Source organism: Cetorhinus maximus, chromosome 30, assembly GCF_964194155.1.
Source record: "Cetorhinus maximus chromosome 30, sCetMax3.hap1.1, whole genome shotgun sequence".
Lineage (NCBI taxonomy): Eukaryota > Metazoa > Chordata > Chondrichthyes > Lamniformes > Cetorhinidae > Cetorhinus > Cetorhinus maximus.
The window spans coordinates 16061065-16073390 of record NC_135908.1 but is presented as its reverse complement, the minus strand read 5'-3'; the positions used below and the strand labels follow the sequence as shown (position 1 = coordinate 16073390).

The 12326-nt window shown below is 46.4% G+C and overlaps 1 non-coding gene across 1 annotated transcript; it reads left to right on the top strand.

Moving 5' to 3' along the window:
* Positions 1–11283: 11283 nt before the first annotated feature.
* Positions 11284–11447, top strand: LOC144670164 (U1 spliceosomal RNA). The gene has a single exon (XR_013573834.1). It is a non-coding gene; the product is annotated as a U1 spliceosomal RNA (small nuclear RNA).
* Positions 11448–12326: the final 879 nt, after the last annotated feature.

Below are 12326 nucleotides of genomic sequence, written 5' to 3'. Positions count from 1 at the left end.
CCGAGGTGCTGGTATCTGTGCTGGCGCCTGGTTCAGAGAGCAGGTGTGAAGGTGCTTCTGGAGCCTGGTGGCCCTCTGGTGCCAAGGGTAGCTCCTGGAGGTCCCGCGTTTGGCGGCTTGGTGGCAGACCTAAGGAAGAAGAAGGACATGTCATTAGTTTAAGTCATCACACTGTCACTGTGCATGCCAGGTGCCTTGTTGAGACGATGGAGATCTGCATCATGGTGCCATCGTCTTTCAATGGTCAATGAAGAATTCAGTCTGGAGGCTCCCAATAATGATGAGACTACACAAGAACGTTTGCAGCATCTGAAACTCTCACCTCAGGGCACTGCACTCTTACCTTCGTCTGACACTCCACTCACCATGAACTCCACCCACGGTGTGAACTCCGCCCACACTCACCACAAACTCCGCCCACACTCACCACAAACTCCTCCCACAGCATGAACTCCGCCCACTCTCACCACAAACTGCGCCCACAGTGCGAACTCCGCCCACACTCACCACAAACTCTGCCCACAACACAAACTCCGCCCACACTCACCACAAACTCCGCCCACACTCACCATGAACTCCGTCCACAGTGTGAACTCCGCCCACACTCACCACAAACTCCGCCCACACTCACCACAAACTCCTCCCACAGCATGAACTCCGCCCACTCTCACCACAAACTGCGCCCACAGTGCGAACTCCGCCCACACTCACCACAAACTCTGCCCACAACACAAACTCCGCCCACACTCACCACAAACTCTGCCCACAGCATGGACTCCACCCACACTCACCACAAACTCCTCCCACAGCACAAACCCCACCCACACCCACCACAAACTCCTCCCACAGTGTGAACTCCACCCACACTCACCACGAACTCCGCCCACAGTGCAAACTCTGCCCCAACCGCTCTTTCTCCCTTTAAACAACAACTTCTATTTATGCAGCGCCCTGAACACAATGAAACAGCCCAAGGTGCTACACAGGGGCATTATAAGATGAAGTATGACAATGACCCACACACGGAGTTATTAGCCCAGATGACCAAAAGGTTTTCAGGCGCGTTTTAGAGAAGGGAAAGTAGAGGGGTGTGGGGAAGGAATTCCAGGGCTATGGCCAAGGCTACCAAAGGCACCACCAACCAATAGTGGAGTTATTAATATGAGCTACTCATAAGGCCAAAATTAGATGAGTGCAGATATATATCAGAGAGTTGTGGGGCTGGAGGAATGTACAGAGATAGGGAGAGGCGAGGCCATAAGAGGGATTTGAAAACAAGGGTGAGAATTTTTAAATAATGACGTTGCTTAACCAGGAGCAAAGTTTTGGATGAGCTGGAGTTTATAGAGGGTAGAATGTGGAAACCCATTCAGGATTGTGTTGGAATAGTCAAGTCTAGAGATAAAGAGGGCATGGATGAAGGTTTCAGCAGAAGATGAGCTGAGAGGGACAGAGAGAGAGTAGTGGCTTTAATGGGGATCATTAAAGGGGCTTGGCGAGGGTGTGATCGGTAGCTACAAGAAGGTACGGGTGATCCAAGGACCAATGGTTGGCCAGTTGGGATTTTGAAGTGCAATTGTAAATGAATTGTTCAGTCTTTTTCCCAGGGTGGACACAGAAGGAAGTAGGTTGGGATGGGGAAGGGGGATGCAGGAGGGCAGCTGCACAAGGAAGCGATTGGAGATGGCATTCATGTGATTGATAAAGTGGAGTACCAAGGCCATGAGAGAAGGCAAGTTCAAAGGGGTGGCCGTGAATGTGGGTCAGGGAGTTTACGCGGAGAGAGAAGTTTCGGGAGGATAAGAGGGCAGTGAACTCAGAAGAGAGAGAACATGATGAGCTGAGATAGAGATTGAAATCGTTGAGGAAGAGAAGTCTGACGTGTAGAAGTTCGAAGGAGGAAATATATCTTGGTAATACAATTATTATGCTACTAAGGTGGGCAATAGAGAATAAGGATTTTGAATGAGAGGGATAGAATAAGCTGAGCTGTTCAAAAAGCACAGCAAGTGCCAAAGGAGTAAGGAGACAGGCCAAGATGTGGTTTGGTGATAAGAGCCAGAGCACCACCACAACAGTGTTAGTGGGTCAACTGATGGGAGGTATAGCCAGGTCCAGAGGCTTCAGTTAGCGGGAAGGTATCATCTCTTCAGCCAGGTTTCTGTCAGGGCCATGATATGGGTGCAATCACCTTCAATAAGCTGGTGGATGGTAAGGGCTTTGTTCGCAAGTGAACAGCAATTCTGGAGAGACATGCTGATTCACTGGCAGACTGCACAAAGTCAGCAATAGGAGGGGTAAGTTTGATGGGGAGCTGAGTGGTAAGATTAGTCACGGAGGGCCGCAGGATGGGAAGGTCAGTGAGAGAGTCGGATGGGGCAGCTGGGGTTGCTGCTTGTGAGGAGACAGCAATAAATGCCTTTGGAGAATTAAGAGGCAGACGGAGAGAAAACCTGTAAACTAGAAGGTTCCCAAGCTGGAGAGTTATAGCTGACAAAATTCATTGTAAATCAAACAACTTTTATTAACGAAGGGTTAAAAAGAAACTTTAAGCAGAATGCGCAAATGATTTACGCCTATTCCAATAAAAACATAGTTACCGCTAGTTAGTCAGACTAGGTTGACTGCAGGCTGATTATATCCAATCTGACTAGGATCGATCTGCTTCCAGTGGGACTCCTCTTCTTGGTGGTCTCGCTCTGATGACATCGTGCACCGAGGACCCTTCAGTTTCACCTTATACTTTGGCTGCTCTGCAACTGTGCTCATGTATGATCCTTTTTAGCCATTTGATTGGTTCCCAGGGTGCGTGATCAGCTGTTGGTCTGTTAGTGCATTTCCAAGTTGCCTCCCATTGGCTTAGCCAGATAAGGACTTCTCCCTGTCCCGCTGTGATCACCAGTCTGGTTTCAGTCAGCCACTGCTGTTTTCAACCAGTTTGCTGCGATGAACTGATCTATTCAATCCAAATTGCTCAATTCAGTGGTATCGCTGCAATTAAAAAGTATCAATGTAATTAGTGAGCATCACTGTATCGCATCCATCAGGTTTCCACATAACAAACACTGCTCTGAGCTCATCGCCAGTCCATTAACCCTTTCCCTACAGTTCCCCCTAAGGTGCCTCTATCATCCCTTTATCCAGTTGTCAATAAGTTCGTAGGTGGCATCCTGACAATCACATACATTAATGTTTTGATTCACTCGGGCATCACTTCAGCTCTGCTTCTTCGCCGCCAGGTAAGATCGACCAATAAATATTTTACAAATGCCAATTGTCTTATCACCAGGATGTGAGACATGATACTTATCCAAAGATGGACCTTAACACTCATACCCCAATCCCAAATTATGGACCAGAAGGATACGGAGTCCAGTTACGGGTGTGCAGTTGAAATCGATAAATGTGCTTGCTAGGTAGATCAATGTCCTTTTGGAGTACAGTCAAGTGTGCAGGGATAGGGGGTTAATTCAGTTCCATACTTATACAAATCATATTTGAAGGCATCCATGACATTTAAGACATAATGACAGCCACGCTGATAGAAGAGTTAAAAATCAAGAGTATTACAATTATATTGAGACACCTAAGAGTGGCAAATGCTATGTGGAGACAAGTTGAATTTTATTCCACTTTCTGTAAAGTCGGAATGTTTGGGAATGTGTTTTTACAAATTTTATGAATAGGCTATATTTTTGGAAAAACAGACGGATATTTGTTAATGCGTGTAAATCAAGCCTGACAGGCTTAAGTGGAGTAAAGTGAAAGGTACTGCATACAAATATTTCCATGGTTATATTGCTTTTCACTTGGGATCACACAATATTCCTCTTCACCGTGGTAAGCAGTATGGGTACAATACATGCTTATTTTGCAACATCTCCACAGTACAATTAATGATTCGCCTTGTTGTGTTATACAGTACGAGAAGAATAATGAGAAGTATAAATTGTTGTTCCCTTTGAGATTTGGTATTCTTGTGAATCTGTCCTGATGAGTGCAAGATGAAAAGCTTCAACAACATGTCTCCTTTTTTCAGCAATACTCTGAGCTACCAGCAACTATTTCTTGGGAATCGGCTGTTCAGGCAGGATTCATATTTTTAAGTCTATTGGACCTTTTTTTGAACACTGTCGGAAACAGAAACCCCTTGGTCTTTGACTCAAGAATTTCTCCATCAGAATACCTGTCTACTTTCCTTTATTGAATTAACAACCCCGTTATATTATAATTTTGAGCGATTTGATTGCTCCCATCCTTCATAAGAAGGTATTATCCATCGTGCACTAAATGCACAACCGACGCCCTCCAGACACAGTTACAGCCAGTGCACTTATCGATTTTTTCAAAATACTGATCCATCTCCTCAACCGAGTTTGCCACATTAATAGCCCCTCTAGGCGTTAATCCTCCACCTACCCCCGTCCCTATGGATTGCCTCTGATTTGCCATTTTCCCCACCCTCTGAGTAACGTCACCGGACCCAATACCAAAGTTGCAACCGTGGTTTCTCGACACTGCCACAATCCACCTGCTGGTTAGCAGTCCCAACCTCCGCCACCACTGCCAGTTCATCTTGATCATCTGCTCTGTGCTCGCTGCCTCCTCGTCAGACCGTGACGCTAGGTGAATATCTCCTTTTATTTTTGTCTTCCATCCTTTTCTTCTGTTTAGATGACGGCGTGAGAAAGCGGGGTCTGCTCCAACTCTTCTGCTGGACATTGTTCTGAGGGAGGGATGATGTGACCACTACAGGTCACCTTGAGTAGGAGTTTTGCTCGACACCTGATCAGGGAGTACTTGCGGACTTGGCCTCACAAGCGGGACATTTCACCCATTGTCGTCAGCCCAGTATATGGGACATCGAGAGAACTGACCCTTGTCTTTTAAAGGTCTTTGCTCCCCCATCACCTTGATACTGTTTACATTGATTAATGTGATACCATTTTCTGTTATTGTTGTTTCAGTCCTAGATGTGGTAGTTGTGGTCTTGGACTCATAGATAAGGCTGGAGGCAACACTGTTAGCAAAGTCTATCTTTTATTGAACGTTATGCTAATTATTTACAAGGTAGATGCAGCACGGGGCTCTATATAGAACTCTCTCTCCATGTTCTGTTATCATGTGATGTTACATTGATGATGTAGACTATTTATTGATATATTTAACATTAACCCTTTATACTGCACACTTAACTTGCTTGGGTAACTGAATGGCATAGACTATAGGACTAGCCTCACCCACAATTGGGTATGGGCTCTTATACAGGGGCTCAAAGGCTCATACTCATCGTTTCTCACCATGTGTTGATCACCAATCTCCCAGACTTGTGGTTTCAGAAACAACTTATTTCTCATATGTTGCCTACCTACCCTCTTGGCTGCAAGCATCTCCCTCAATATTTCCCATAAATCCTTCATATATTGATCCTTGGTAATCTCTTTCAATTGACTCTCAGTGAGAGTGGGGACCAGCAGCTGATCTGGAGGAAGTGGGTTCTCATGTGACATCCCATCATTATTTCATGGGATGAGTAACCCATACCCTTGGATGGAGTGGCTCCGAATGCTCATCTGGACCAATGGGCCGACCCTACTGTTCATTCCTCAATTTTTCCTCTAAATTATGATTCATTCTTTCTACAATCCCTGATGATAGAGGGTTGTGAGAAATATGCCACTTCCCTTTCATTCCCAGTATACGTTAGGGTAACTTGCATAACCTGGCCCGCGTAATGGGTACCTTGATCGTGGTCCAGCTCTGTTGGTAGTCCCCATCTCGAGAATACCCTTTCACTGATACTTGGGCAGTGTTAGATTTTGGGGGAAAAGCTTCCGCTCATTTAGAGAAGACATTGACCAGTACAAGACAATATTTCCTCCCTCTACAAGTAGTGGGCAAGTAAACCAATTTGGACACATAACCATGGACCTTCTACCCATCTGGTGTGACCCAAATGGCCTTTCAGTTGTGGGGTTGGGTTGTTAGCAGCACATACTAGGCAATTTTTGCAATAATCTGTTGCACCCTCTCCCAAATGGGGCCAACATCCTGCTTCATCCACTTTAAGTCATATCTGGCCCTGGGTGTCTGGCCTTGGACCTCTATGTGCCAACCGCATGAACTCCTCTATGTATCCTTCCAGTACACCTATTTGTCCCCTTTAAACAGCATCCCTTCTTTTACTATCACATCCAAAGGGACCCTCTATTGGGTTTGCCCTTTAAAACTGACTGTAACATTACGTCATTGGCTTGTACCTCCTTTACATCTGGAGGCAAGGAAATCCCTTCTGCTGGTTCCTTTTCCTGGGCGATTTCTGCTATTGTCCCTGACTTGAATGGATCCCATGGATCGCTCTCTGCCACCCCCAGTTTCGCTAGCTCATTGGCCCTCTTACTGCCTTGGTACCTAGGCTCTGTCTTGGACTGGACCTTTACCTTGTGAGTATAATACTGACCCCACTTGCCTTTAATGGCCTCCAGAGCTGTAGTCAACAATGGGGCTATCGTCAAAGGTCGGCCATCTGCCGACTTAAAACCTCGACGCTCCCAGATGGCTAAATACTCAGTACATGAGTTACAAGTGAATGTAGAGTCAGAGCATATAGCATAACATATATGAACATAGATTCAGATCATATATACATATGAGGCAGAATCCAATGAGATGGGCCACCAGATAAGCAACCAACTGTTGGGCCAATTTCAATCTTAGATCATAACTCCCACATCCTTTTCATATCAATTCCTGAGCTAGAATCACCTCCATAAATATCCTTCCTCCCTGGGTCGATCCCCACATCTGTCTCCCAATGCTCCTTTAGTTGAGCATTCATGTGGCCCCCACTGGTGAACCACACTTGCAGCCAACTGGGACTCTTCCAACCATTGCAATTTAATATGTGCCTCCCCCAGAAGGTGGGTCCAAATAAAAATTCTTTGGCTTGACACATTCTCCAACCGTCCATCCACTGACAGTCTAATGGGTGGGTGGGTAGGGCGGGGGTGGGGGGGGTGATGAGTTAAGAGAGTTAACCCGAGTCCCAGTGAACATCCGGGAAATGTTCTACTGCCCAGAAAGTGCTAAGAAATGTCACTCACACAATGAGAACCCCCTTTCTTACACTGGTGACCATCCTAGACGCGTACGTAATACATTTTAATCTTCTGCGCAGCTCCTGTAAATAACACAGTGCTCAGGCTCAGGCTTTAGACAACTGTCTAAACAAAATGCCTTTTCTGGGTCGAAGATTCCCAAGACAGGTGCTGTTTGTAGGCTCTGAGGAAGAGTCATACGGACTCGAAACATTAACTCTGTTTCTCTCTCCACAGATACTGTTAGACCTGCTGAGTTTTCCCAGCATTTTCTGTTTTTGTTGCTGTTTGTAGGTCTTGTTATAACTTCAAATACCCCCTCACACTCTGATCCCAGTTCCAAACTATCGTCCTTTTAATAAATAGAACAGAGGAGCTCCTGTGGTAGTATAATCCTGTATAAATTCCCACAGGAGCCAGTCAGGCCCAACAATGAGTGCAAAGAGGTTAAGGAGTTAGGATGCAGTGATTCCTGATCCGCATTCCACTCGACCTCATCCATCGATCTTTCTCTTGACCTGGTTATTAAACCCAGGGGTTTTTAGGTTTTGGGTTTACTTTTAGCCCTGTATCATCCAACGGTTATAATCAACTTGCTCAAGAGATCCCTGTGTCCGTGAACAGCACCTAGTCAACCGCATATTGGATGAGACAAACTGGGCTGAATTCCTTGAGGCGTTTAGCCATACATTAGTGAACAATGGAGGGGCTATTATGAAACCCCTAAGGTGGACAGGTCCAAGTTTGCTGCTGTTCTTTGCAGGTGGACACAAATTTATACTGATGTGCCATCCGGTGTGGTATGGACCAGAATCTACTTGAAATATCCAACTCCAAGTTGATCTCAACACACCTATGCTAAGTTGGCCCCAGCGAAGGAGTTTACATCTGCATTTGGTTTCCAAGTGCCTTACCTGAAAGTTTAAAGGTATAGATATCGCCACAACCTGTTGGTGCCTCATGAACCCCTTCAAGTTGAAAGGGACCCCGCTTGTCCAAGGTGATAGAGCTGGTTTGGGGTGTACACTACTGTGTGGGGAAGCCCCAGTTATCCACCTGGTAACATCCCCTTCTCCCTCTAACCATGCATCAATACAACGTCTACCCTGATCATCACAACTCAGTGTCCACTTTGGCTTCAGGGATTTTTTTTCTCAGAGATTGTTTCTCTCGGATTGTTGTGAGTCAAAAGGTGGTGGACACAGAGACTTCGAATATCTTTAATGCAGAGCGAGGTAGATTCTTGATTAACAAGCGGGTGAAAGGTTATCGGGGGGTGGTAGGTGGGAATGTGGGGTCGAGGTTACATTCTGATCAGGTATGGTCTTATGAAATGGCGGAGCAGGCTCGAGGGGCCGAATGGCCTGTCCCTGCTCCTAATTCACATGTTCGTGTGCATAGACTGTTGAACACCTCTGGGGGCTCCCCTGGGTTTTGTCTTGTGCTACCTATTTAATGGTAGGGACCCCTGAAGCATAACCTAGGGCTTGCGAGGTTCGATCCTTTGTTTTTTTCGAGCCCATCCTCCTCTTTTCGCTTTGGGCTGTACAAGACATCGTAAACCTCTGGTTTCCAGGCTGCCAGGAGCAACTTAACGTTGTCGCAGTTATTCAGACCCACCGCTTGTTTCCATTACTGCGAATGTAACCATCCCCCTTTCCCCATTTTCGAGACTAGGATATCCTCTACCATAGCCAGCAGCTGGTGAGTAGTTATATGTAACCTGTAAAACTGGCCGAAGGTTTCCATCACGCATGTACTTCCCCTTCCCTCATCGTTCTGGCCTTTGCGGTAGCCGGAGTATCCAGGGCATGGGGGCGGTGGGCAACACCCACCGAATTGGTCCTGATGTGGGGCGCCACCTCTCCCGGTCCCATCACATAAAGAGGCACCGTTAGCAATACCGTTGTTTGAATTGCTGTATTGGGGCCCGGTCTTGTTGATGATTCAATGCTGAGAGGACTCATTTTGCAATTACCTTAAAGGCGGCTTTTACATTCTCCACCTCCCTTTCGGATCTCTCTGCTCTTTCCTATTTCCACACACACACACACACACACACACACACACTCCTCCTCTAACTCCTCCCAGGCATCTCCTCGTTAGTATAATGGTGAGTATCCCCGCCTGTCACGCTGGAGACCGGGGTTCAATTCCCCGACAGGGAGACAGTTTCTAAAGTTCAGCCCCAGTGGCCTAATGGATAAGGCACTGACCTCCTAAGCCAGGGATTGTTGGTTCAAGTCCCATCTGGGGCTGGAGTAAAGTTTGGTCCACAAACAAATGTCTAACTCCTCCCATTATTGCTTACGCCCTGTCAAATGTGTTCGGTACAATAGCTCAGTGTATCTCTGGCTTTTCTCTAACTCTTGTTTTGTCTACTCCTGTCTTATCCCCCCTTCCTGGTTTTTGTACCTGAGCTTCATATTCTCATAACCATCCGGCCTTCCTCAGCTGCAGCTTAGCGAGAGAACGCACTATTGTGCCCAGGCTGATTTCACCTGATACCTTGACTGCTCTGCTACTGTCTTTGTGTACGATCCTTCTTAGCCATTTGATTGGTTCTAAGGGTGCAGGATCTGCCGTTGGCATGTTCCCAAGTTGGCTTAGCCAACTTCTTCCTGTCCCACTGTGATTAACAGTTCTATTCAATTCAATAAGCAATGCTGTATCACACCTGTCTGGTTTCCACATAACAAACACTACTCTGAGCTCTTAGCCTGCTAACCCTTTCCTTTAGGTTCCTTTACAACCCTTTCCTTTATCTGACAGGGAGTCAAGCCTGGGACAGCAACAGGAGTGGAGGAAGGTCAAGGAGCACTGAAGGATTGATGTAGGGATTTGGGAGGGCAAAGCACCTGAGAAAGAAGGCATGACAATAGGACAGGGGACGAGAAGGATAAATAGAATAGTAGTAAAAAAAAAGGGCAGAAAATTGTGCAAATATAAGTGATGGGCTAGAGCCTGGAGTAGAAGCCAAAGTGCACACATGAATAGACACAAGGAAGACTCAAATGATATGGGCCAGGTTATCTAGCAATTTACGTTACATGAAAACCATGGCAGTAAATAGGGATTAGATGGGAGACCACAGGAAAGAGTCCACAGTTAAGGTCAGAAATTCCTTGGTGAGATAGAGGTGACATAGGTAGAGTGGCATTGACTTGGTGCATCGATGAACTGTTCAAGTTCAGAAATAGCTGCAGCAGGTGAGTGACGTCCAGGAGCTATTTGAGGATAGGGTATTGGAGGATGATTTAGAGGAGATGTGCGGGGCAAATTTCTTACGCAGAGGGTAGTGAGTGTCTGGAATTCGCTGCCAGAGGAGGTGGTGGAAGCAGATACGATAGTGATGTTTAAGAGGCAAAACAAAAACAGAATTACCTGGAAAAACTCAGCAGGTCTGGCAGCATCGGCGGAGAAGAAATCAGTTAACGTTTCGAGCCTTCACGGCCCTTCGGCAGAACTGAAGCCTTCTTCTAACTATGCTTCAGTTCTGCCGAAGGGCCGTGAAGGCTCGAAACGTTAACGGATTTCTTCTCCGCCGATGCTGCCAGACCTGCTGAGTTTTTCCAGGTAATTCTGTTTTTGTTTTGGATTTCCAGCATCCGCAGTAGCTTTTAGCTTTTTGTTTTTATTTTTATGTTTAAGAGGCAGCTTGACAAATACATGAATAGGATGGGATAGAGGGATACGGACCCCGGAATGGCAAAATGTTTTAGTTTGACGGGCAATATGATCGGTGCAGGCTTGGAGGGCCGAAGGGCCTGTTCCTGTGCTGTGGTTTTTTTTGTTCTTTTCTTTGTTCTTTGATGCACTGATGGAGATACTTCCATTGGAATGAAGGTCCAGGAAGTGTACAATATTGCAGCTGAGGCTGAACGAGTGTCTTGTAGTGAGGGAACAGCGCCGCCAATTGGAGAATGCCCAAATTGCAGCCAGCCTTCTAGGAAGGCAGTTTCTTTCCTTTTAAGGCAATATGCAAATATAAATGGAGGACAGCATGTCAGCTGCCTTTTCTCTATCTAGAGGGATAGTTAAGCATGCTCTACAATACATGAGAAAAATTGAGCTGTTTAATGGAAAAATATTATGAACAGGGTGACGTTATGATTTTTAAAAATGAGTATGTGACTATGAGAGGTAGTGCTCGAAGTCGGCTGGCAGCGTGTGAGAGTGTTCGAGCATACTTACCTGGCAGGGGAGAGACCTTGATCAAGAAGGAGGTTCTCCCAGGACGAGGCTAGCCCATTGCACTTCGGGTGTGCTGACGCCTGCGATGTCCCCAAATGCGGGATACTCGACTGCAAAATTTGTGGTAGTGGGGGACTGCGTTCGCGCTCTCCCCTGATTTACAAATCAAAAAATAGACTTTTTCTCCTTCATTCAGCAAATTCGTTATTTATACCTTAACAAGTACCGGGAAAAACTTAGCAGGTCTGGCAGCATCAGGGAATTTGATCTATTTTATATCTTCATTATACCTTATCCAATACAAGCAATATAGGCCACAAAACACTCATTCCAAATCTAGACTCTTTTGTTTTCCCTCCCGCAACGATCCAGCCCCCATTCTTTTCCTCCGTGCGATTATCAACAGGCGATTATTCCATCTCTGCATCATTTTATCCCCGCCATTTGTTTTGTGGCCGCCAAATTCCACGCACCATTTTTAACCCCGCATTTGCGCACTCCCAATATTCTCTCTCAAACCCCCCAAATAATAGCCAACCCACCAACAAAACAGTCCCTGCACTCCTTCCAGCACCACCCTCCACACCTCCCAACCCACCCCGTATCTCTCTGGACTTCTGTATAATATCATCAGTCAGTTATTCACTCATTTACATTCAGCATTTAAAACACGCAGCTACGAACCCTCACTATTTCAGACATGTACAAGCACCCTGTCCCCATGTTCATTCTAACTACCCCCCTCCGAAATCAACACCCCCTCTGTATAATCTCCCTTTTCAACAGCCCCCTCTGTGATTCCTACCTTCGCTTCTCGGCCTTTTGGCTAAGATCAAGTGTAGTGTTGCAGGGGCGACACCATGGTCCTGCCAAGGCAAGGTCGGGATGGAAGGGCGATAACCAATCGCAATCCAAATCCATACCGTGGGTTACCTATCACCGTCCGAGTCACGGTGAACCACAGCGACGAAGGAGGATCACCTATGGATCGGGGCTTCTTCACCAGGAGGATCCTGTTGAAGGCGTGCGGCTTCC